The 27,231-nt window shown below is 38.8% G+C and overlaps 1 protein-coding gene across 3 annotated transcripts in view; it reads left to right on the top strand.

Moving 5' to 3' along the window:
• The window catches only part of STXBP6 (syntaxin binding protein 6), a 251,586-nt gene that overhangs the window by 214,522 nt on the left and 9,833 nt on the right, over nucleotides 1-27,231 (top strand). The gene's annotated exons all lie outside the window — the stretch shown is intronic.

Genomic DNA, 27,231 nt, shown 5'->3' with positions numbered 1-27,231 from the left:
ATTTTCAGTATAACAGTTGAATTATGGTATTCATTGCTTTATCACTATTAAGTTATTTTCCAGTTAAGCGTTTGACTATTAAGTTTACTCTCCCAGGACTGCGCTTTCTTACAGTGTCCCAGATCGTATTTTCTTTTCCTCTAGGAAAATGTGTCATTGAAATTACATTATACTTCAGAAGGAAAATGCAATATGATTTGTTAAGACAAGTTATACATAAATTTTCAGGAATATATATGCTGTATAAAGTGTGACACACTTATATTCAGCTCTTATTCATAATAAATACTTGTTCTTCAACTCTGGCATAATAAACACTGTTAGGCCAGCAACATGCATGGGTGATCAAGATGGAGTCCTAGATATGGCAGCCTTCAAAAATGAAATATGCGTAAATCTTCTTTGGGGAAATAAAAGACTTGGAAGAAGATTTTAAAGCTTTCTTCAGTGACGATTAAGAAAATAGTTCCAGGGGCGCCTGGGTGGCGCAGTCGGTTAAGCGTCCGACTTCAGCCAGGTCACGATCTCGCGGTCCAGTGAGTTCGAGCCCCGCGTCAGGCTCTGGGCTGATGGCTCAGAGCCTGGAGCCTGTTTCCGATTCTGTGTCTCCCTCTCTCTCTGCCCCTCCCCCGTTCATGTCTGTCTCTCTCTGTCCCAAAAATAAATAAACGTTGGAAAAAAAAATTTTTTTAAAGAAAATAGTTCCAAAATTATGAATCCCCTCTTTTAGACGACTTCAACTTTGTAGCTTCATCCCTGAAAAGCTGAGATGCATACACAAATAGCTGGATTTCTTTCTGATTAAGATTAGGTTTAAAAAACACGGAAGTTTTAAGTTTTAATACGGATAATAGTAGACAGAACCACTGAACTGCTGGTGCTTCTCAACCCATTTGTTTTCCCTGTTAAAAAAAAAAAAAATTGAAACTAATCATTTGGGGCCATTTATTTCAATTAGCCAGGCATAGGTAAATAAGAGAATCTGGTTGCTGGTGAAAACAACAAAGGGAAAGATAAGTAGTATCACTACTGAACGTTGTAGGGTTTTTTGGATTGTTACACTGATAAAAAAGAAAAGTCTTAAAAATAGAACATTGGTGCAGTTTGACATCATAAATTCACATTTTGAGGCTCCTTCGGCACCACCACATATGAAATAGAGGAGATTAAAAAGAAATAGCCACTTAGAAAAAAAAAAAAGATGAATAGCTGCAAAGTCAGAAATACACAGAGTCTCAGAATTAGCAGGTAGGAAGCTGCTGGTGTGCTGGGCTACAGGTCTGAAGAGAATAGTTTGGATTCTGCGCTGTAACAGTGTACCCCAGACAAAGTAGGAGACCAGAGCCACATTCACTGCCTGGAACCAAGTCTTCTCTGCCCAAGCAATAAGTCTACAAACAAGCTGTGACCAACTTTCCCTGGGGCAGTGATTTATCAGAATCTGCATTCCTAGAGAGGCAAAAAAGAACAAACGTAGCTTCCCACCCAAGACCTGCGGCCAGCCACCCACTAGCTTGGGACCAGCTCCACAATATCCAGAATGGCACCCAGGACAGGAGCTTCAGACCATCAGCTGAAGTCCTGGTTGCCTCAGGGGCTGGTAGGGGAAACAGTAAAACTATATGTGGGGAGAAGGGGCCAAGGCAGTGAGAGGAGAAGAAATTAAAATTTCACACTTGAGAAGAATTTACACACCAAAGTTCTACAATATATGATACAACCAAAAAATAAAACAAAATAGTCGGCAGTTGAAGTCATTCTAAATGAAATGAAAATAACAGGACAATTCGAAAGGGACTTTAGAATAACTATGTTTATGATATTCAAAAGAAAGAGGAAGGAATCAGAAAAAAGAACAAGATGTTACAAAACAAAACCAAAACTATAAGAAAAGGTGAGATAACTAGAGGGGAAAATAACTTTGGAAGTGAAAAAAATATTGTCTTTGAAATACGTTCAGTTGATAGAATAAACTCTAGACTGGGCATAGTCAAAAACAGAAATTAATGAACTGTAAGAGAATGAGAAATTCACCCATAATATAGTACAGAGAGATTAAGAATATGAAGGAGCAGCTGTACCTAGAAGATAGACTGAGAGGCTTGAAGACTCAGATGAGAATACCTCCAAGTGCCACAGCTGAAAATTAAAGCTGTACCTAGACAAAAATAGGATGAAGCAGCAAAACATTGAGGACAAAGATAAAATCTTAAAAGATACTAAAACCAAAAGTTTCCTACAAGGGAAAGACAAACTGATGACTTGTCATCAGCAACAAGAGATGCCAGAAGTCGATAAATAAATGTCAATCTGGAATTCCATACCCAGCTAGACTGTAATACAGAAGTAAGAGGAAAAGCGATCTTTTCAGACAAAGATTATTTGCCACCTCCGAGCTCTTGCTGAAAGAGCTACTAAATGAAGCACTTGAACATGAAGCAAGATGAACCCAAAGGGGGAAGACTAGAGTTTAAGAAACAACAGTGATCACAAATGTGATAAAAACACATTGCCAAACTTAATTACCTGATGATTATTTTTAAGTTACCTTGGATGTTTTCTTAAACTGGAGCTAAAATTCTAGACATAATTAACAAAATATATGTTGTGTGTTCAGTGGATAGCTGTGCTGCTGTCTGTTCTATGAATGAGAGAATTACTGAGTTAATTCAACTTTGATAGGAAAAAAATCATAGTTGCATTGGTTAGACTTCTGGTTTTCCTAAGCAGGGTCAGGCCTGGTTAGTACTTGGATGGGAGACTTCTGGTTTTAAGTTGACAGAATATAAAAAGTGTTTTCTACTCTTCTTTTGAACATTATTCAAAATCTAGGAGAATGTAGGAATGCAAACTGTCTCGGATGGGATGCATACCTGTCTCTCATAACAAACCCGTAGATGTGGGGAAGGACCGACAAACACAGTAAAGGTCAAGGTAGATCTCAAGAGAGAGTTCTCATAGCTGTAGTCTCAGACAAAGCCAAAAGCCAGCAGAATGAAATGATTCAAAGTAATCCCTTTGGATCCAATAATCCCTTCTTTGAAACAATGAGCAAATGCCAGGAAAGCTCTGGGAGTTTGATGGACTCCGTTTGGCATGATGCCTAGACAGATGGGCAAAGAGCTGAACAAAGAATCACACAGTCAAAGCCATGTTTGCAGGAATCAATCTGTTGATGGGGGAAGAAAGAAACTGATTCTACACAACCCTGTGGTACAGATCTCATTTGAGAGAAGTAGAGTTACGCTCAAGAGGCCTCTGTCACATACATAACCCTGTACGTTCCTGGGAGTGTGATCCTGTTCCCTCCTCGGTAATGTGAACCTTCTGCAAATGTCTGCTTAGCAAGTGATCACCTTGTTTTCAAAATGGTGATCCCAACCAAACCGGCATAGGTGGTTACATTACTTACTACATATGTGTCCTCGCACAATTCATAACCTTCCTAAGTCATGGCTTCCGTTTTTGTAAAATAAGTTAACAGTTCTCCCCATATAACACTTTGGGTAGGATTCAATAACAATACAGGCGAAACATTAGCACGCTATCCACTACATGATAAAGAGCCTGGCAGGCTAGGCATTTATCTATGAGGTAGAATTCCTAGGGCGGAGCACTGACTTGCCTTCCTTTTCTTCTTCCTCTCTGAAAATTAGTGATTATGATCACAGATTCAAGAGCAAGAATGCCTGGGTTTGAATCCTTTCTCTCTCACTTACTAGCCTGGGGATCTTGCCCAAATTATTCATCTGGCCCTCAGTTTCCCCATCTGTGAACTGTGGATAATAATAGTACCTACCTCACAAAATTGTTGTGAAGAGTAATTAGTTAATTCTTGTAGAATAAGATGAATAGTGTCAGGCACAAAGGATTCAGTATGCATTAACTACTAGTACTTTTTATTTTTCAAGAATTACAAGTCACACCATAGATATGAGTACCACACTTCTTACGTGTTTAAAAATAGTCACCTTCTCAGGAAATGTGATTCTTTAAACATAGAGCCAAACATTGATTTTTTTTTTTTGAGGGGGTTGGGAGCAGGGCATAAAACCCAGGGTATAGATCATATATTCCAAGTTTTGATTTATTTAGATCATGAGCAAAATTATCTTTTGCCCATGGCTATTTAAGGTAGATCAACACCATGTGTTCAATAAATTGGTTGTGTGCAGGTACAGCCAGTTGTGATAACTTATTAATTATGACCCTAGAGCAGAGGCTCACAGACTGCAGCTCTCAGGCCATATACAGATTTTTTTATATAAATAAAGTTTTATTGAAACACAACCACTCCTGTTCTTTTATATTTTGCCTATGGCTGCGTTTATGATACAACCAGAGTTGAGTAGTTGTGCCAGAAACATTATGGCTCAAAAAGCCTAAAATATTTCCTATTTGCTCCTTTACAGAAACAGTTTGCTGACTCCTGCCCTAGAGTAATAGCTTTTCCCTAGGTCTTTCACTGGTCAGAAACAGCATTTTTAGGTACGTTTAATAATGGACTTTAGTGTACTTTGAAAGTATAGAGTGTAATATAATTAGAAATGGGTAATGATGTGGTTCCCATCTCCCATAATTTTTTTGTGATTACATAAAAAGCCATTAACCTAAAATGAGATGCTAGGTAATCCCACTCCTTTCCCTTAGTTTGGCAAATGTCAGTTTTAGGACTAACTGCCAATCCTTTTGTTAAGGGATGTTGTCCAGGCCAATATGTCTAAAATTAGAGAACAGAACAGAAGGAGGGCAGACAGGGACAGACAATGCAACTTTCACTCATAATCATAGAACTCAAGTCCCTGTGGGGTTGCTTGGCCAGGTTCCCAGTTGAGAAGAGAGATCTCTGTAATGTTTTCAACCTTCTTTTTCAAAGCCTGTTGGACCTAGATGATCTGGGCTGTCTTTTTCTTGTTAGATGTTTTTGTTTCATCTTCTTTGGACTGACTTTTTCATCGCAGCCTATAGAAGGCATCAGTACTTAAGTGTTGGGAGTTTTAACATGGGAATGAAGTACTAGGAACTAAATAAGGGAGGGCATTTGAGTTGTCTATGTATGTGTTTATGCTCAAACTCACTTATTCCCCCTCAGTATACTTCTGGAAGGAATTCGATGCTAGGTATTTTATCATAAGACATGGAAGGGCCCTCAAATATATTGGCCTTTTTTTTTCCTTCAGTTTATTAGTAAATGTATTTTCTAAAAATCCATCCTACAGATATGTTTTTGTTTTTGTTTTTGTTTTTTACATCTTCAAATCTTTAAAAATGAACAGAAAACAGAAGCTTACCTTGATACAGGCTTAGTCAGCCAAAGTTAGCTTTTAAAGAGTTAAGGTCAACCAGAAGAAATTCTGTCTCGGCCACTGCCATACGGTGACCCTCCACCAGCATTGGATGATCTTCTCAAGTCTTTTCTTAGGAACGGAGTCCGTGAAGATAGCTGCGGAGAAAGACAAGTGAAGCTACAGCATGGAGCTCATATTGCCACTTCTCTGAGTAAGGCACCAGTTGCCATTTGCCAGAGTGATGGCAAAAGAATAGATGTCCTTTAGGCTTTATGCTCTCCCCTCTCAGGAGCTCTGGGGCTCAATGGGAGTGTGTGCCATTAGCTGGTAAGGAGGAATCTGGGAGCAGCAGGTTTCTAGCTTCTCAGAGTAACCAAACGCACCAGTGTAGCAGACATCCTGCTCGATTCCATGACTACAGACCACAACAAATATGGGTGATCCTCATTGGAACAGGCAGTGAAGCTCTCAGTTAGAAAACCAAGTCCAGATCTTTGATCAGAATGTAATAAGAAAGATTATTTTTGGTTGCCAAACCCCAAGAGATCATTAGCTGTTGCTCTTCCTTTTTTCTTCCTGTTTCCAGACACCCTCAGCCCACCCGCTCATCTCTAATGCCTGCACTCCCTAGAGGTGGCCTAGTGTTTCTGGCAGACCCCACGGGTAGGGAAGTCCTAGGTAAAGACGCTCATTGACAGCTAGTCATGTTAGAGCAGTAGCCTAGACCTCTTTGATTAATGGCAGTATGTTTCCTCCTTACTTGGTGTCTTTGTACTTAATTTTACAGATAAGTTCTGTGCTAGCCCTCACTGAAGTGAGCACAAGTCCCCACGGAGAACTCTGGGGGACTGTGCTGGTAGGTATTCATTCTACTTGGACTAAGCCCCAAAGTCCTGGGGACTGACACTGCCAACCTGCTCACGCAGTGCCTCCTGCCCAGCACCCCCAAAGCCACAAAAGAACTTTTGCTGCCTTTTCGTCTTGCTTTTAACCAAAGTGTATGTGTGGAAGAACTTAGCATGTGATTATGCCGCTGGAAAGTACTGTTAGTGATAAAATATCAGACTCCACCTAATGTATGTGCATCTCTGTTCCTGAGCTTAAACAGAAAGAGGTGATAGTCTGCTTTCCTCCAAAGGCATACATTCAAATAGTTTTTAACTTAAAAATTTTTAACTATTTAACATTATAAGGGTCTGGTGGCCTCTAAGATTTGGGTAGTTCTCAGGCTACTTTTTATCTTTAAGAACACTAAATTCCTCTATGTTCTCCAGAGCTTAGGATGTTTTTCCTATTTTCCAGCTTCCCTCCTGTTTCATCTCCTTGTTTTAGATCATTTGTGTCAAGTTACTCTTTATTCAAAATAAGCAAAGCATTCAATTACCTACAAAAGAAGGAATAGAAAAAATTGTCATACCATATATTCCCTGTAACCTTTAATAATTATGTCCATATCAGCTAACATACGAATTAAAATATGCATGTTCTCGATGTCTCCTAATCCACAAAAGGAAATGATTACTACATTTTGTCAAACTAATGCCAATATGATGACAGTGTTAAAACATTCAGCTTGCAGCTGGTAAAGCTTTAATTATAGCTTCTTCTTACAGTGAAAGTGCTTAATTAGACTCGTAAGATTTGACTTGAAGATAGATTTTTTTTTCTGAAGACTTAAAGAATTAAGAAAAATACTTTTTTCCATTCATCTTCCGTTTTCACTCGTTGACCTTTAGCCATACCTCCACCCTACTTCTTCCCCATTACAAGAACTATTATAAGGGAAACTCAGTGGGTCAGTTAACGGATACCCTTTTGACTGGTTATTAGCTTTCATTTCTGAGTTGTGAGTTTTCAAAATGCTATTTACCTTCAGAATTTTGAGCAGATCAAGTGAAATAAGTCATACAGAGAAAGACAGGTACCATATGTTTTCACTCTTATGTGGATCCTGAGAAACTTGACCAAAGACCATGGGGGAGGAGAAGGGGGGAAAAAAGTTACAGAGGGAAGGAGGCAAACCATAAGAGACTCTTAAAGACTGAGAATAAACTGAGGGTTGATGGGGGTGGAAGGGAGGGGAAAGTGGGTGATGATGGGCTTGAGGAGGGCACCTGTTGGGATGAGCACTGGGTGTTGTATGGAAACCAATTTGACAATAAATTTCATTTTAAAAAAAGAATTTTGAGCAGATCTTCAGTGCAAAATAAATACTTTGTATTTACAAAGCCCCCTTCTGTACTGAATTGAATGATACCAATATTAAAGGCATGTTGCCAATAATCTTATTAAAACTCATCAGAGAGCAAAGTTAGGGTATGATTTCATACATATATTCGAGGTTGTCACTTACTAAAGGGTAAGCAAGGGGACTGCTGTGGGCTTTCCCAGGTAGAAGTGAAGAGTGGAGGCGATAGTCATGGTGAATGCAATATGTGGTCTCACTTGTACAATACAGTATTTCTTACCTGGCTGCCATGTTTTTTTAGTTTGCCAGTGGGTACACTTTTAATTAGAAGACAACTAGAGAATGGCATTTGCATCTACACTGCACAAGAGAGAAAATGACACTATGGATGTTGTTACTTGGAGCAGCTACAGTTACACAGTCAAGGCAGAAAATGAGATTTTTAATAACAGTATGTTAGTATATGAATCTATAAAGTCTATGCTTTCATATTTTAAACCGTAAGTTAGCTTTGTTAATGCACATCTTGCAATAACATCTACTTTTTTTGTTCTTAGTGTAGAACTGAAAAAAAACTTTATAAAAATAAAATTTAGTGTTTTTTAATTAGATAATGTTATGGACAGCATGCTTCTGTTCCCCATAACTCCTGTTGAAACCCCAACCTCCAGTGGGATTAGATTAGGAAGTGGGGGCCTTTGGGAGGTGATTAGATCATGAGAATAGAGACTTTGTGATGCGATCAGCATCCTTCTCAGAAGAGTTTGTTCTGTGCCATGTGAGGATATAGCAAGAAGATGGCCGTCTGCTTCCCAAGAAGAGAACTCTCACCAGAACCCAACCAGGCTGACCCCTGGTTTCAGACTTCCCAGCCTCCAGAATTGTGAGAGATAAATTTTTATTGCCTAGCCACCCAGTTTATGGTATTTTTGTTACAGCAGCCTGAGCTAAACAAATACTCTGTTCATGTTTTCTTCTAAAACAATAATTTAAAAGCCCTAAAGGGGCTGACTTCATTCAGTACATGCTTATACAATGCATTTATGAATTCCACTCCTCTCACCCTCATACACAAAAATAGTATCATTGACTTGATTTATTTTAGTTAAAGAAAACATTTTCAAGGTCTTCTAAATCTGGGCACTTTCCTCAGAATAGGTTGCATATGTGAACATCATCCCTTTTATTAGTCAGAACAACGCTCGGTTATGCTGCAGTAACTAACACACCTCAGACTCTCAGAGGCTTAACAAATGAGACACTGTCTCTCGCTCCAGCAAGGTCTGTGAATTCAGTGCCTCTCTAGAGCAGCTTCTAATTGGTGACTCAGGGACCCAATTTTCTCATATCATGTTGATCCTCTATTTCAAGAGGCACTTTAGAGTCAAACTCCATAAGGGAAAAGAAAGCTGGAAGGCCACCCAGGGCAGAACTCAGTGCAGAGGTGACACTCATTGCCTCTGCTTACAGCCCACTGACCATATTACCAAACTAACTGCAAGAAAGGCTAGAAGATAGATGCTTTTTATGTATCCACGAAGAAGAAAAAGGAAACACAATTTTGTGAACACCTGCCATTACTTCCACCAAACCTTTGTTCCTATCGTGGAGAAAAATGCTTAAGAATAATTTTTTGAATTTCATAATTTCAAATCACATAACGTGAACGTGATCTTACAGTAAGTTATCAACCCAAAGACTCTCTTCTCTGTAGAAATCCATCATTCGTTTTCTGCAAATAAATCATCTTAAGCCCTTCTCCCTCACCCAAGCTAAAGTTTTCCCTTGATATCTCTTGAAACTTGGCTTTTTCATTCCCATCTTCACCATTTTAGCTGAGATTTTTGTAAACTTCTCCTGGAATATTTGCAACAGTCTACTCAGTGGTCACCTCATTCCTTTCATCAGTCCCACCCTCACCAGATCACCATTATTCCTTCAGCACTGTGTGATCTCTCCCCCCTATAAATTCCAAGGAGCATTAGCATCTATATCACTCTCTTAAGAGTCACCAAAAAAAAAAGTCAGGATTATTCATTGCCCAATAAATAAGAATCCCTCCCACAAGAAGTAAATGGTTTATAGTGCCACTTGGAAAACCCAATGAATGAAATACAAAAATATTTTTAGATTGACAGAAACCTTCATATTTTATATGTGATTCTGTGAACATTTTAACCTGTATGTTGGCTCAGGACGGAATATACTCAAAGTTTGTTCTTCCAAATTGAGTTTTCAATGCTTAATCCTTTTTAAAAGTGTGGTATTTAAACAGAGGAGGTGTGAAAAACAGGCCTTCCTTCATATTCTAAGTAGAGTAAACACAGGAAGAAGCAAAATCTGTTTTGGTCTTCACTCCCTTCATGTGTCATCTTATTCCCACCAGCATCATAACAATTTTTGGAAATAGTGCTATTTCTATAGAAACTAAAATTTTCCACATTAATCAAATATCCTGAACTTGTATTTTGTACATGTTTATATCTTTGACAGATTTGTTTTTCAAACCCCCAACAATTTAGAAAAATGGTGTATAATTGGAATTTTCTTTCAGTGTGTCCGGAAGTTGATCCTTTCTGTGTGCTAATTAGAATAACACGACCCAAGATGAATGCCAATGAAAATAAAGTTTTAGGCATAAATAGTAACTTCATCACATCTTTATAAAACCAAAAACATCCTCCATTCTTTATCAATGTACTATTCATTCAACAAGCATCTATTGAACACCTACTAAGTGATAAACATCATGCCTGGAGATGCTAAAAAATAAAGGGGCTACCCTGTGATCAAGAGGCTCCTAGTTTAATGAGGTACACAGATAAATAGACCAATAGTTTTGGTGCATTACAGTAAAAGCTTCATTAGAGAAATGCGAGGGGTGCTATGGGATAGCACTCAGCCTCAGGGAGTCATTACCTGATTCCTGGAGGAGAAACGAAGGCTTAGTTGTCAAGCTGTTGGGTAGGAAGAGACATGGTATAATGTGAATTACACAGACATCATGGGAATGCCATTCTCTTATCCTAGGTATAACTATGTAACAACAAGCTGGGACAGATAAAAATCCACTCTTGGTACATTTCACCTCACAAGGTATACCCTTCAGAAACTCACGGTACTAAAAAGAATAGTGATTTTGTAGTCAACTAGACCTGAATTTCAAATCAAAATTCTGTCATGACTAGCAGAATCATCGTAGGTGAGTTTCTGAGTCATCAGTTTTAGGAGAGGAATAATAGGGTGTATTCTTAAAGGGTATCCATTAAGATGGATAGGATAGTAGATATAAAGCATTTAGCACAAGTTCCTGGCATGTGGTAGGCACTTAGCAAATCATGGTCCATAGTATAAATCATGGTTTCATAGTATAAATGAAAATGGGTTGCATTTGCACTTGTGACTTTGATAGCGAACATTCAGGTCTACAGTTGATTGAGCATTCTTTCCTTCGATTTGTATCTGGTTAATATGCATTGAAATGTTGGTGTTTTATAATACTGTTGCATGGTGACTGATGGTGACTGTACTTATTGTGGTGAGCACTGAATAATGTATAGAATTGTCGAATCACTATGTTGTATGCCTGAAAGGAATATAACATTGTATGTCAAATACACTTCAATTAAAAAGTGATGCAGTGTGGATCAACTCCTCTATGTAACTGATAGTAATTTGATTCGGTTGATGATAATTGTAATGGATTTTAATGATCAAGTGGCAATTTTCAGGTTATCCTTCTTAGGAACTAAAATATGTCATAGGAATTCACTAGTAATCAAACAAAATTCGTTAAGATTATAGAGTGACTAATGAATAGTCGTGAAACCCTTTGGGACTTCATATCAATTTCAAAATTACATATGATACCAGAGAGATGGTAAAAATCCCCCTATAACTATCAGCCTGAACAGAAATTGTCCTTGACATGTGTTAGCACAGCTGCTCATTCATCACCATACTCCCAGTCTGTGAGGTGAGATTCTCAGTTTTGCATTCACCAAATTAAGACAAATTAGAGGACTCTCAAGTTCATGTAGATGCTAGTATGGGACAGAATCATAAAGAGAAGCTTTAGTTCAATGAACTGTATGCTGAATTCTGTTGCCCTTGATAACAGTGTCTGAAACATAATTGACCCAAACTTTAAATTTTTCAGATGCCAATATCATAAAAGGAAATAGCTCAAGGCTGCAGACTGATTTGATTCTCTTTATTAGCTCCTAAATAATAGGATTTAACTACAGCAATAATGATGTAGTCGAGTAGTAAAGTGACCTCGATGACTATAATAGAAGATTTTTGTTATACTCATAGTATTTCACCTAAAATTTAGAATCACTATTCTCTTTTTCTTGGGAAGTTCATCTGTTTCATTTCTCCTGCTCAAGATAAGTTTCCTGCACATCATCATTTGCTGCTAAGTCACATTGCCAGTTTAAGGACTAAACTGTCAGACAGAAGAGCATTCAGTAATTGAAAGTTTTCTTCATAATTCTTCAGTCTTTTAAACCACATAAACTGACCATGTAAGATACCCTTGATGGTATGTTTATACTCTTCCTTGAAGTGTATGATTTTTCCCTTGGATTTTATTACAAGGAGTTAGTAAAAGTTGGGTAGTGTTGTATTTTGAAATCACAAACTAGTGTGTGTACATACTCGGTGGGGTGAAGTTTCCTAAAAGGTAAGGGTAACCCTTTCCTAAGGGGAGAGGAGTATAGATCATTACAAGGAAATCAATTACCAGATTCTCCATTTCCATACGTGTTTCTGAAATGTTGAAGACCATAAAACCTCACTGAGCCCCAAGTCGGCAAACATGGCCTCTAGGGCCAGCTCTGCTATTACCTGGAATGTAACCTCAAGAAAATCCTTTCACTTACCCTCTGACCACACATGTCTCTCCAAGGAACTAGATGGTCCCTAAATTGTTGTCCAATGTAAGGCAATGAAGTATTTGCTTATTTTACATGAGGAAGTCATACTAAATTCCCTAACAGCCTGATCATTTGACAGCAATAGATTTGAGACACAGTTTGAATTCGTTTGAAGTAAAATATCTCTAAGGAGCTATTTGGGCTGGACACATGCTAAATGTGGCGTACATATTTTCTTGAGTCAAAGAACACAATAAATTCATTTTTGTTCACTGTAAAGGATATTCAAGTTCAGACCTCATTCTTTATTCTTAGAGCCTCAAATATTAATCTTTTATTGTCTTAATCCAAAATCATTTTATTTTCCATCCTGTGTTAGTAAATTGGCTTTGATGAGCTCTTTCTCCTTGGTGATCTTTCTCTATATTTTTTGCTCTTTATATTCTTAATTCCAATTTGTAAATATGTGTTTATTTTCATATAGTAGCCCCAGCCACATAATGCATGTGATATATGGGTCTGGTACTCTCCTTGGCACCAAGAATACATGTGGGGAGGATACAGCCAAGGAGTTTAAGAAATTTCCGGGGCCCCTAAGTAGCTTAGTCGGTTGAGCGTTCGATTTTAGCTCAGGTCATGATCTCGTGGTTTGTGGGTGTAAGCCCTGCATCAAGCTCTGTGCTGACCACTCAGAGCCTGGAGTCTGCTTCAGATTCTGTGTTTCCCTCTCTCTCTGCCCCTCCCCTGCTCATGCTCTGTCTCTCTCTCTCTCAAAAATAAATAAACATTTTAGAAAATTTAAAAAAAAAAAGAAAAAGAAATTTCACAGCCTGAATGACTAAACAGACACTTAAACCAATAATTATATTGTGTTAATATAGGGAGAGAGACATGTTAAAGTGGTAGGGTAGCATGAAGTAGGGAGCACAACCTTCTGTTTAATCTTGATGAAGACTGATTTATCTACTCTGCTTGTTTGTGCTTTTGGTGTCACACCTAAGAAACCATTGCCTAATCTTAGATCATGATTTACGCCTATGTTTTCTCTAAGAGTTTTATAGTTTGTTTTTTTGATTTAATTTTTATTTATTTTTGAGAGAGCACAAGCAGGGGAAAGGCAGAGAGATGAGACACAGAATCTGAAACAGGCTCCAGGCTCTGAGCAGTCAGCACAGAGCCCGACGTGGGGCTCAAGCTCATGAACTGTGAGATCATGACCTGAGCCAAAGTTGGACACTTAACCAACTGAGCCTCCCCCTAAGAGTTTTATAGTTTAAGGTCTCATGTTTAGGTCTTTGACCCATTTTCAATTAAAATTGTATATGGTGTGAGGTAGGGTCCAACTTCATTCTTTCACATGGGATCTCTAGTTGTCTCAGTACCATTTGATGAAGACTCTTCTTTCCCCAGCAAATGATCTTGGGACTCTTGTAGCCACCTTTTTGATATATTGTCCTGACTTAACTTCAACTGTGTCAAATTCATCTTGGTTTTTCTGCTGCCTCTCAGGCTTTCTCCTCAGTGTCCTTTACAGGTACCTTTACGTTTACCTCATTCTAAATGTTAACATTCTTAGAAGTAGAATTTGCAAACCCCTTTCTTCTCTTTCTCTTTAGCATTGCTCCTGAGGTAGGCTTACCCATTCCCATTCTCTCTCTATGCTGATGACCTAAAATTTTTTTATATAGATTTTTTAGCGTTTTTATTTATTTTTGAGAGAGAGAGTGCGAGCTGGGGAGGGGAAGAGAGAAAGAGGATCCTAAGTGGGCTCTGTGCTGACAGAAGCAAGCCCGATGCAGGACTTCAACTCCCGAACCATGAGATCATGACCTGAGCCAAAGTCGGACACTCAACCCACTGAGCCACCCAAGCGCCCCGATGACATAAATGTTATCTCCATCCCAAACTTCTCTGTGGAGCTTCATACAAAAATATCTCTTTGCCTTGTTGACTTCACCTGGATGTCTCACAGACAACTTAAGCATAACATTCTCCAAAATGAAATACTTCTCATATGTGCTCACCTTCCAAAGAAATTTGTTCTTCTGACTGATTGTTCTGTCTTGTCAATTGCACCACTATATACCTATTTGCTCAAGTCAAAAAGCCTGGGATTTGCTCGATCTCCTTCCTTTTCCCTCATCTCCCATATTCAGACGTATCGGTATATATCTTAAATCTTTCCACTTCTCTCATCTCCACTGATATCATTCTAGTACAGGCCACCATTATCTCTTGAGTAACTGCAAGAGCTTCTTAACTGTTTGTTCTGTGTTCTCTCTTGCTTCTCTTCCCAAACTATAGCCAGAGTGAGAATTTCAAAAATGATCTCAGTCCAGGTGACCCTTGTTTTAAAATGCTGCAGTGGCTTCCAATTGCACTTAACATCTATCTCATTTCCACAGTCTATAATAAGCCACTGTGTAGTCTGGTGCCTGCTTCTCTCTCTAGTCTCTTCTCAATCCGTCCTCCCCCTTCTATAGCCACACATTTGGTTCCTAGACACAGAAGGTTTTTCCCCTTTCAAGCCTTTGCACATGGACTTTGCCCCAGCTTGTCTCTTCACACCACAGCTTAAACATTACCTCTTTAGACTGATCTTCCCACTGATGCTCAGTTCCCCTCCCCTTGAGTTCACTAACATAGCATATTGTTTGCTAACCGCCTGGCGATTTTTAAATTGTATGTGTGTGTACACATATATGTGTTACCTCTACACACACACACACCTTAAACCTATGTACATATTGTTTTAACCTATACATAACCTATGCATAATCTGACTCTTGTTTCTTGACTGTAAGCTCTGTGGCTGGCCTGGTGGGGACTGGGTGGGGGAAGAACATATCTCTTTTTCCTGTGATTGTGCCCACTGCAAAAAAAAAAAAAAAAAAGAAAAGAAAAGAAAAGAATCAAGAAAACATTTTAGTGAATAAACAGACCAGCAGACAAATTTGGAAAAGGTGGAGTGACCTCAGATGAGTATGAATTATAGTTGGTTAGAGAAGGAAAGGGCATCATAGGTTGAGTGACCAGAGACTACAAAGGCTCAGAGACAAGAACAGAGATGGTACGTTTGAGGATATTGATTATATTCCTTGAAGATTGGTGGGATTTTGTGCAAAAAGAGAATACTCCTATTTTCTTTTTGTTTCATGCTCAATTTATTAAATATTTCTCCTAAACAAAACACGGAAAATCAAATTTTCTTAAACTTTTGAACATTGTTTACTAAACTTAGTTTTTTAAATTCTGTTAAACAATTTAAACTGTAATCACAATTTAGTAGGACTGATTATATTGGAATTTTTAGTTACTTTAAACAGATTAAACATATGCAAAAATAATAATTATAATACTTAAAAGAATATTATATTTAAACTTTTTATGAACTAACACACCATGGTTTTAGGTTTAATTTGTGTCTTCGTGTTATTACTTCTTCGTAGATCTCCAAATTTAATTTGAATTGCTTATTTTCACGTTTCCTGAGTCTGGAGAAACCAGATGTCAAACAACTGGTTTTTGGTGGCAGCACAGGCCTGGTTTCTTCTCCCAGTGTGATCCCAAACTTCAGGCCCTGAATATCTCACTGGGTCCCTTTTTATAACTGAATTTCATGTTTCCCATCAGGAGGTTTTACAAGAGTCCAGTGTTTTCAACCTGATGGGTGTTCTTCCAGAATGGTGTATGCTTTCCTTTCCTAGGCCAGCATTACCTAATTACCTAATCCTTCACCATGTCATTATTACACATTGATCTGGTATGTTAGCACTACAGGAAACATACTGATGCCTTATTAATGTCTTATCATAACTTGTCTTGTTATGTAGAGGTTTCTAACTCCTACCAGATGCAGTCTAGCCTGAACAGATAGCCACATTTCTAAAGAGGACACAGTCAGTACTTTAGAATGCACCGTGGTTACTCTTGCCTACTTAGCGGCTATACTTGGCCATTGATATTCATCAGTTTGTTCTGGAACAGTTTCTACTCCTTCTGAAACACTTTGGCTTACTCAGTTTCCTATATTTACCCATCACTACTCACACAGATAGGAACAAATCATACTTTTATACGTAGATAAATACTTAAGCATTCTATGTACATCAGTACTCAAACATGTTAATGCTCCTTAGTTATTAAAATCAATAACATAAATTAAGCATCCAGTTACAGTCAACCTTGTTTTGTACTTCAACTTCATTTTCATACATTTTATATGAACATTAACAAATTATGGCTTCCACAAAGTTGTATAAAATTATTATAATCATCATCTTCATTGTTACAAGTTCTATTACTGTTAATGTTGTAAATATTACAACTTGCCCTGTGGGACCTGCTTTAACCTGACTTCTTTTTCCTTCTAGCCCTAGCCCTGCATTCTTTGAAGGTATCCTTGTTGTCAGGCAATGCTTCAGGCCTATCTGAGTTTTCTTTGCCCTAAGGCATGAAATCCACTATTTTCCAAAGAACTTTGCTTTCTTCTAGCAGAATACAGTGTTAGACACCAAAATCCAAGTGCTAGATTTGCATTTGAGTACTAATGTTGCAATACACACACACACACACACACACACACACACACACACACACGCTATTGCTAATGTTTGGACAGAGCTAGACATGATATTGTTTATTAAGCTTTTTATTCACATTCTGTTTTTTTTCCAAATTCATTTGTTTTGTGTTCCACTTTACCTATAGTAGGAAATTGGTAAAACTTTAATGATTTTCTAAACTTTGTCGAGAAACCATGAGGCAGTGGATAGAGATTGGAGTCTGGGGTTGGGGGATGCCAAGTGAATAGCTTGAGACTGGATCACGAGGGACCCTCTTGAGTTGACTGTGTTGAATTATGGGTAAGTCCACAAAGTGTCACAACAAGAAAGGAGCATGATCAGGTTAGTAATAAGGAAAGAGGATGATGCATTAGAAACTGAGAGACCAGTGACCACAAAACCACCCAGCCTGCTACATAGTCCAGTAAGACCTGGTGAGGACTGGAAATAGAGTGGAGGGCTAAGCAAAGTGCCCTTGCTGAGATAAACACTCTGGGCTGCATGGACACATGTGTGGGATGTGATAGAGAGGTTGGAGTAACGGTGACTGAGCAAAGGATACAGGGTAGACAGAAAGGCCATTTACTAACACAGTGAATTCAGGAAGAGAAGGTCAGATGGAAGATGGGAAGGGAAAGAATGGGCTAATCCTAACGTCAAATTTGAGAAGCAGACAAGTATAGACAGTGTCTGACCCATATTTATACTACAATAAATGTGCTGAGTGAATCAGATATTACCAATAACAATGTGTATTGAGCTCGTACTGCATTACTAACCCTATGCTAAGTATATATTTCATTTCATTTTCATGACAAACTCTAGGAAAAATAGGTACTTTTTCTCTCACCACTGTGCCAATGAGAAATAGGCTCATAGAGATTAATTTACCTTTGGTCACATAGCTTGTATCTTCTGCCCTCATACCCCTAACCGGGAAAGGAATGGAACTGACAGGGAATAATCAAAGTGGTGGAGGGATTAAAAAATAGTTTGATACAGAAGCCCAGAGAAAGAGCAGATTTTAAAAAGGAGTAGTCAGTCACCTTGTGGTCCGGTGGCCAAGTGGAGGAAACTTAAAATAGCCAATGGACTCAGGTTATTGAAGGAGCGATGTTAGTAGAGTGGTGTGGAAACCACTTCTCCGGAAGTCCACTGTCACCGGGAAGTATGAGGCCAACAGTAGAATGGATTCTTCCTTCAAGAATGTTCATGGTGAACAACAATAGCAAAAGGAAAACAAGTTGAAGTGGAAAGCTGAACACAAAGACTCTTTAGTGCCAAATAACTAAAGTTTCTCTCTTCGGTAATGGCTAAAGTTGCATCTTCTGTGTGCTAGACACTGTTCTAAGTGCCCCACTTGTACATTACCTCGTTAATCCCTCCCCACAACCTGATTAGGTAGATACTAGACCAACCCCATGACAGATGAGGAAACAGACTGAAGCATAGAGAGGTAAGTTATTTCTTCAAGGTCACCCAGTAAGGAAGCAGCAGACTTCACATGTTCAACAGAATTAGTTTTAGCCAGTAGCATGGTAGGAGGTTTTCAAATTGTATATATCAGTTATTAAAGTAAAAGACACTAGCTTCCAACTGTCATGAAAGCTGACAGCTGCAGATCAAAGCTGGTTTATTGACATACAGAGCAAAGACAGAATGGACAAAATCCATTTTACCAAATTAGAGCCACTTGAGGTTTTAACCTCAAAACAAGGATTCCTTCTTTGAAGTTACATTTTGGCCACTTTTCTGTGAGCCTGATATTCACTGAACAAAACAGATCCAAAAGAAGTCCTTAAAATCATTCTTCTGATGCCCTATAACTCTTCTAAGAACATGTTCATAAGGACCGTGTTTAAAGGGACATGAATAAAACGCTAAATGTTTGACCCTTGCCATTGGGAATCTTGAATCTTGAATCTTGAAATAATGAGTTGGGAGGAGAGTGTGAGCTCATAGCCATCTGTAGGACAGGGAGGGGGGCATTCGGCTTTCTCCTGAGCCCTTAGCTATGGGGTATGACTGTGACTTGGGAACAGGCCACAGTTCCACAAAATGACCTTTACATCTCCAACAGAAGAGATTTGCCTCATAGAATGGTCCAAGGAATGGCATTCCTTTAGTAATGCCAGGAATAGATAACTCCAAGGTCTCCTTCAGGTAGGCTTTTGAGTTTATGGTTTTACAGCGTATTCCTGAACACTGAGTCCATTCTTCTTTGTCATCCAGCTGCAGGCAACAAACAAGTTTCATGGTCCCTGAAATTAGCCACCAACTTGAGACAAAAGATAATTCTGGAACTGCCATTCAGCATGCTATATCTGTTCTGCTGTCTCTGTAAAGCACGCCTTCTTAATGTAATTACATGACTTGTCCATCTATTACTAAATTAATGAAGACAGCCTGGATTTATTTTTCCTCCTTTAGGAGTCAATATAGTTTATTGTAGTATTTCCCAAAGTGGATTCTGCAGAAATCCACCCTACTAAAATAATCTATGCAAAAGGACCCTGTGAGTAAGTATGTTTCAGAAGTTCTGCTGGCAGATCTCCTGCTCACATTCCTACCTCCTCCTGATTCACAATTTACATTAGCATATTAAAGGTTTTCCAACGTTATGCAATAAAGGAACCAGCTAGATCTGCACTTCGTGAAGTCATTTTACCCTAGAATGGAGCTTTATGAGTAGCCCTCTTTTAAACTACAGAACCACTTTGGGAAATGCTGACATAGTCACCAAGAGTTTTGGGATCAACTCCCAGCTTCTGTGTATTTGACTTTTTTAGCTTCCCTATCTAAGCGGGATCGTGCAGTTTTGTGGGTGTTTTTTTTTTCCTTTCTATCTTGCTTCCTCAGGCAGGGAGATGGGGGAAACAGATACTGGTCCCAGGGTACAAAAGTGAAGTTATGCAAGATGAATAAGTCTAGAGATCTAATGCACAGCATGATGACTATAGTTAATAATACTGTATTGAATACTGGAAATTTGCTAAAAGGAGATCACAGGTTCTCCCACCAAGAAAAAAAAAAATCTGAGGAGATGGATATGTTAATCAGCCTAATTGCTATAATCATTTCACTGTGCATATCAGATCATCTTGTACACTTTGAATATACTATTCTTATTTGCAAATATTTTATTAAATAAAAGAGTTTTGGGGTCAAGATCTGGGTAAGCTACTCTACCTCCCTGAGCACTCATTTCCTCATCTGCAAAATAGGTAAGAAAATATTCCTTTGAGGACTTTGACAACTTACCACAGCCCTTGTACATAGGGACATTCAATGAATGGTAGCTGTTTCTGTAAGTGTAGGGCTGATGTATACTCTTTGCCCAGCACAGGTTAACGACTCTTCCTTTTAGAAAGGTTTTACATAAAGTAGCCTGGATTTGTAACAGAATTTATCTGATTAGTCATTACCACAAAAGTGCAAGTGAAATTTAACCTTTTGGAAGATCTCCATCTAAAAAAGGGATCCTAGAGGTGGCCCAACATTGAAATGCAGCAGAGTGATTAGTATTGATTAGTCAGTGTAATGTAGAAAGAGCTTCCTAATTTACCCAAGCTCACAGATAATCAATGGAGTCTGTGAATGAAGAACCAGCTTGTTTCACCCGTTAGGCCCGTGCATTTAATTACTCTGTTTGTAGAAGTTATTATCATCATTCTCATTTAAATTATATTCATTTCTAAAATGTTTAGGGCAAGTCACAGCCCTAAGCAGAACCACCAGAAGTATCACGGTTACCATGCAACTTCAATTACTGCCCGTGGGGGTGGAGGTGCGCCCTCTTCCCAGGAAGCAGGATAGTGTATAAATGGTTCAGAGTGGCTTTAAGAGTGGAGAAGGGACCGTGGAGAAGGGACCCTGCAGTCGGAGGACCATGTTTCCATGTGACTTTTCTTTTCTTTTGCTAATACGTCCTCTCATGGTAAAGACCCTGAGCAGCGAAGATTGGAAGTAGAAAAAGGAAAGGAAAGAGCATCTTGGGTGAATCCCACAGATTTGTAGCCAGGAAAGTTCATTTGAATGTCACTAATACTGGACCAGACTTAGGTGTGCCTTATGTCTACCCGTGAAAATCATTTTGCTAAAAAATAGTAATACCATAGACAAGTATAGAATAGGGACTATTTAAGCTACTCCATGAATAAATTATTACCAAACACTTTCAGCAGACACCGTGAGAGTTACTAGTGTTCCTGGCCAACTAACAGATTCAATATAATAGATCTCCCTGCCTATTTTTGTGAGTTTATTGTACTAGAACTCAAATCCATTTTGTTTTTCTTTTCTATAATTAGTTTTCCTTTAAGTTAGTTTGGATACATGGGGCTTTATTGTACAGTGCTTGCTAAGTGGTTAAATTGACTGCAGAGTAGAAGCATTCCAAGCAAAATTATTAACAGATTTAATTTCTAAAACAGTTGCTCTGAGGTGATCACATTAATCAGCACTGAGTGTAGATTGGCATATATTTATTGATCATTTATTTTTAGATGATTTTCCTGCTTCTTTCCAGGGTGAGTATTTTGCATTTCAAATATACATATCTACCTATCTATATCTTTATAGATATAGATAGACAAATATAGGTGGATATAGATATTTGATATAGGAGAATGCTGATGAAAATTCTTGAAGTTACCTCTCTACTAGCTCTTGAATTAGGAATTTTGATTACCAAGATACAACCTGAAGCCTAGGACAATATAAAGAAATTATGTTGATATTTGTTGGTGTGCATATGAATTGTGTTGATATGCTGTTGGTGTGTTTTGTGTGCTTTTAAAAATCTTCCCTCTGCCTCTTTCTCTTCTATTGTTGCTTTTCAATACCCCTTATTTTTTCCCTCATTTTTCTATACATTTAAGTTTCTTTTAATTGGGATTTCAAACAGACTAATGCAGAGTTACTGCTATATTTCAAGTTATAGCTTTAGTTCAGTAAAGTCTGCTCAATCATTTAACATAAAAGATGCCAGCATTAAAAAAAAAGAGATGTCAGCATGAATATATATATTTATATATATAATATATACTAATATAAATATATATTTTTATAATATTATTTTTTAATATATTTTATATATTTATTTTTTTGTACTGAGTGAAATGGATATAAATGCAACATCAATGAAGTAAGACTGGTCTCTGCTTTCCAGAGACTATAATTCAAAAGGCAGGTGACTTTATTTGCTGTGGTTGACAGCCTCTTCTCACACTGCTTGAATAAATTTGGATATTAATATGCTTCTTGCCTCTTTAGAGAGAATTACTGTTCTATCTGCCTTGGGAGACTGTTTTATTTCCAGACTGAACTCAATACAGTATTATGGGCCCGAGCTTTGAGTAGAGCATGCCTTGACTCAGTGAGTTTGTGCTCAGCTCCCTTTCTGAGCAACACGCTGAGCTATGACAGCAGGTATACAGGGCTATCTGAGAAGTGTCTTCTGTGAGCTTCAAGACACATAGCCCCAAAATAGGACAGAAGAGAGGGAGACAGGCAGTGGAATTGAGTGGGATCTTACCATCTTCGAATTCCTAGAGAACAGATGTGGTCTCGGGGAGGTGGAGAAACAAACACCCACTGAGAATCTACAGGCACTTTGTACACATCTTTGTCTTCATTTCCACAACAGCCACACAAGGTAGATGGCATGACCCTCATTTTACAGATGGAGAAACTGAAGATCAGAGAAATTAAATCACTCCCTCAAAGTCATTCTGCCAATTGCATCAGTATAATAGTGCCTGACATACAATACACTCAAATGAATAGCGTTGAAAGTTGAGGGGCGCCTGGGTGACTCAGTTAAGCGTCTGACTCTCGATTTTGGCTCAGGTCATGATCTCAGGGTCATAAGATCAAGCCCTACCTCAGGCTCGGTGCTGAGTGTGGAGCCTGCTAAAGATTCTCTTTCTCTCTCTCCCCCTCCCCCACTCGTGCACATGCACACTCTCTCTCTCTCTCACTTTCTAAAAAAAAAAAGAAAGGTTGAATGAGCCTTTCAGGGAAGCAATTTTCATCCTGCATTAAGAGCCTCAAAAATGTGTATGTTCTTTGAATCAGCACTTTCATTTCTAGGAATTGTCAGAGATGTGAGCAAAGATTGTGTGTGTGTGTGTGTGTGTGTGTAAATGCAACAAGGTAAGTGCAACCTCATTTTAAAAAGCAAAACTTTTGGAAACACACCCAATATCTAAAAGGGAAAGAGCCAAATAAGTTACAGCAGTGTTATGCAGCCATTATAAATAGTATTTTCAAAGAATTCTTTATGATATGGGGCAGTGCCCACAATAGGACAGAGAACGAAATATCTGTGGTGGTCTCAGCCACATCTTAGAAAAGCATATACAGAAAAATCACCAGAATAAAATGTACCATCAGCTTAAATTGTGGTTATCTCCAAGCAATTGAATATTACATGATTTCATTGCCTTTTTATAGTGATGTGTGTTCTAAATTTTCTACAGTAAGTTATTCTAACTTGTAATAATAATAGGATATTTTGTTTACTATTGCAATTTTAAGGAATGCATAAGAAACTACTGCACTGCAGTCCTCCTTCCACAGTTAATGCAGACTCTGTGTCATTAATCTTGTACAAGAAACTTCCCATGGAGAGCCCACATAACACAATGAGTAAGAGAACTGGCTCTGGAGGTAGGCTCCCTGGGTTCAAACCTTAGCTATGCTGTTCCATTACTGGGTGAACATTGGCACGCCGCTAACCCTCTCTCTTTACATTAGTGCTTCCACTGATAGAAATGGGATCGTGTAATGCCCATCACATAAGATGGTTGTAAGAAGCATTTAGTAAATTCCCAGAACATAGTGAGTGTTCAGGAAACAGTTATTTACATTGGATTTATTTATTAAGCTATTTAACTTCTGTTTTTTTATACTTTACTGTCGTTTATTTTCAGGGTAGTAACAACAGATTTTTTTTTATCAACCACCCCCCCCCCTTTCCTTTTACTATAGCAAATGCATTACCCTTTTTACATTTTGTGTTTCATTTAACTCATTGTATTCCTGGCACAATTGCTAGGTGAGATAGTTAACTCCATTAGACACAGACTAATCTCTTAGTCCCTTGGCAAGTTTAGAATTTCAGGACGTAGTTAGATCATGTGACAGTATCAGTTATGTACCCAACCCTCTGCTAAGCCATGAAGAAATCCTAAGAAGGATGATATATCCTTCTTTCAGTCGCCCAGTGTTTATTGAACATCTGCTGTGTGCCATGGACCAGGAATACAGAAATGAAAAAAGCAGGGTCCCTGCCCTCAAAGAGTTCACCCTAGATAGCCAAGAATTACATGCATGAAATAAATGCACCATTTGAAACAAACACAAGAAAATGTGTGTTGGGAGCAGCCAGGGTATAGGGTAAGCTAGACATAACAAGGTTCCCTTAGAGAGGACCTGAATTGTACTGAAGTAGCCACTTTTTTAGGAAGACCAAGATAAGCAGGTTCCAGGCAGAGGCAGTAATATGAAGGCTTATAAGTAAAAAAAAAAAAAAAATCATGACACATCTGTGTACATTTAGGCAATTTGGCAAGGTGTAACAGATGAGGTGAGAGAAAGGCAAGGCAGAAGTCTCAATTTTATCTTTAGTGGGGAGATGGTAACAGATTTGCCTTTCTAAAAGTTGTCTATGAAGGTGTGGAATATGAACCATCTTGTCTAGCTGTGGGGACAGCTAGACAAGAGGCTATCACTCTAACTCTGAAAGCAGAAGGGACTAGGTCAACACAGAAACAATGGAAATGATAAAGAGAATAGAAAGCACAGAGCCGTGTAGAAGGGGACCTTTAGTTGCGTGGGGTAAAAGTGAGGGAGGATATAGACTGGACTCCCAGATTTCTGAGTTAAGGAGCTGGGCAGATAGTGGGGTTGTTCACTGAGCAGGGAACCCCAAAGGAAAAGCAGGTGTGAGGGGAAAGACAGTGGGGTCAGGCTTAGGCACACTGAATTCCAGATGACTTTGGGTCACTCACCTGGAACTGTCAAGTAAGAAAACATATGGGTCTGGGGCTTAGCAGCACAACCTCATGAAAGATAGAATTTGGTCACTGAAGCCGTGAATTGAGTAAAATTGACCTAGAGAGAATGTAGAGTGTAGAAGTAGAGAGTGAAGAGGGCCAATGACAGAACCCCAGAATTGCAGCTTTAGCAAGATCTCAGAAGAAAGGAAGTAGGAGACCAAATGAAGAGGAGAAACATTCAAGATTTGAGGAACAGCCAACATAACAAAATGGTGCCCTTGGGGAATTAATAGCCTGGCTGGTAAATCACTGCATCTGTAGGTAAAGAAATGAGTTGGGAAAGTTGCCCATGACTGCCCTTGATTAAGTGCCTAAGAAGATATAGACAGTTCTTACGGAAGTAAGAGAAAAGAGGGTATGGAGTTGACATAAAACTTGATAAAGGTGATGAGACTTCATTGAGCCTGAAATATGGTTAGAATTGAAGCCAGGAGAGAGAGGTAATTTCAACCAAGAGGCCCTAAGATTTGCTCAAATCCATCCTCATGTCTGAAAAACAACTGGAGGTGGATTTTCTATTGATCATGGTCAATCAGTGTCATCTTTGAATAGTGAAGACAGTGTTTGGTTCTCTTTTAGTAATAATGCCTGTTGGTTAAACAGTATCATATAAAATTGGATGCAGTGTTACCTGACATCTTGTGCAAAATTAAGGAAGTCATGACAGGAAAACAATATGGCTTATGCATAGCAGATTCACTCCAGAAACACGAATGTGTCTAACTTTGTAGACATCATGAGAGTCCAATTCAATGGGAAAAGACAAGTCCTGGTTATATACCTTCTTAATTTTATGGTAGCTAATTCTAAAATCTCTTTGGCTTGATGTAGCTGTTCCTGGCTGTAAGCTTGCATATTCCCTGCCCCGTATTTTCTGTAGCCTCTGGTGGCTAAGCTGTGGGTTTGTAAGAAGCAAGAAAGGAAGGCAACTTAAGTGCCCCCACCACTATGCACTTTCCAGGCCCTTCCATCTTCCATTCCATCCCATTGACCTCTTTCTCTTGAGACCACTTGACTTACAATGCAGCACAGGTGAATAGCTCTTCATTAACCAAGAGGAATACCTTGAGGACAGAAACAGTCAGGCATTACCTTGGGAAATAACCTGTCAGCATCTGTCTGTGCTAATCTCACAATTCTGTCTTTTGTATTGTTTCCCACAGCCTACACCATATCTGCAAAGAGGATGGTACAGAATAAGGAAAAGTCATTGGAAAATCAGGTTCCAGTGCTGGCCATGCTGCTTCCCTAGCAATATGATTTTGTGCAGGCCACATAACCTCAACCAGTCTCAGTCTTCTCAATAGAATTTGTGTGACACTCAAATGAGATATTTGTGAAGGTGCCTTATGACTGCAAAATGCCATTCACATGTTAGGCAGTGGACTAAGAGTCTATCATCATAGTCATGCGGTGTGGAAGGAGAGGGGGACCAAGATTTCTTCTCCTAAATCTGTTCTGAAGACCTAGGCTTTCCATCTAATCATTGCATTCAACAAGATTCCTCCAGAGCCCCATCTCCAGTAGTCCCTATTAATCTGTTAATTTATCTTGGCTCATGGAGTGCTTGATGCAACTGAGTAATACTAAGTTAACCCCATTCTTCTCCCCTTAGCACACAGCAGAAGCCCTTAAAATCTACTCCTAAAGAAGAAAAATGTGAAACAATTTACAAAATGCTTCCTGTGGGCCAGGCACTTTCTTTGCCTGAGAGTCTGTTCCACAAACCACAGACTTTTCCCACAGAGGAGAAATTAGGAAGACTTTACAGCTGAGACCAGTGGAAATGACATTTCTATTAAAAGCTGTCTGTGGCTAGATGTATCCATCCCAAGTACAAAGTTAAATGATGCAATAAACTTATTCAAAGACATAAAGCCATTACATAAAATGCCATTAAATATCTTCCACTCAGTGTTAACAAAATACAGCTATAAATCTCCTTGGGTTGTAATTCTGCAAGTCGCTGGTTCTCAGTGGGTTATACACCTGCCAGTTCTTCACTGTTAAATTCTGTTTTCAGTCCTGGAAAATGGGATGGCAGGGATGTATAATCCTTTGAGATGTGACGGTTTTCAATTTTTTCATGAATCGGGAAGTGCCCAGTTACTTCTAAGGCTGGTTACTGTCACTGTTCTCTACCTCCTGGCTAAGTGCAGTGTTGAGGACCCATAGCTCCCATAATCCACATTTTGCCCTTTCACCTGACCAACAGTGGCCCAGCCAACCAGGTTTTGACTCAGGATT

Source organism: Prionailurus viverrinus, chromosome B3 (assembly GCF_022837055.1).
Source record: "Prionailurus viverrinus isolate Anna chromosome B3, UM_Priviv_1.0, whole genome shotgun sequence".
Classification (NCBI taxonomy): domain Eukaryota; kingdom Metazoa; phylum Chordata; class Mammalia; order Carnivora; family Felidae; genus Prionailurus; species Prionailurus viverrinus.
The sequence above is the reverse complement of the archived record's forward strand: the minus strand, read 5'-3'. Positions and strand labels throughout refer to the sequence as shown.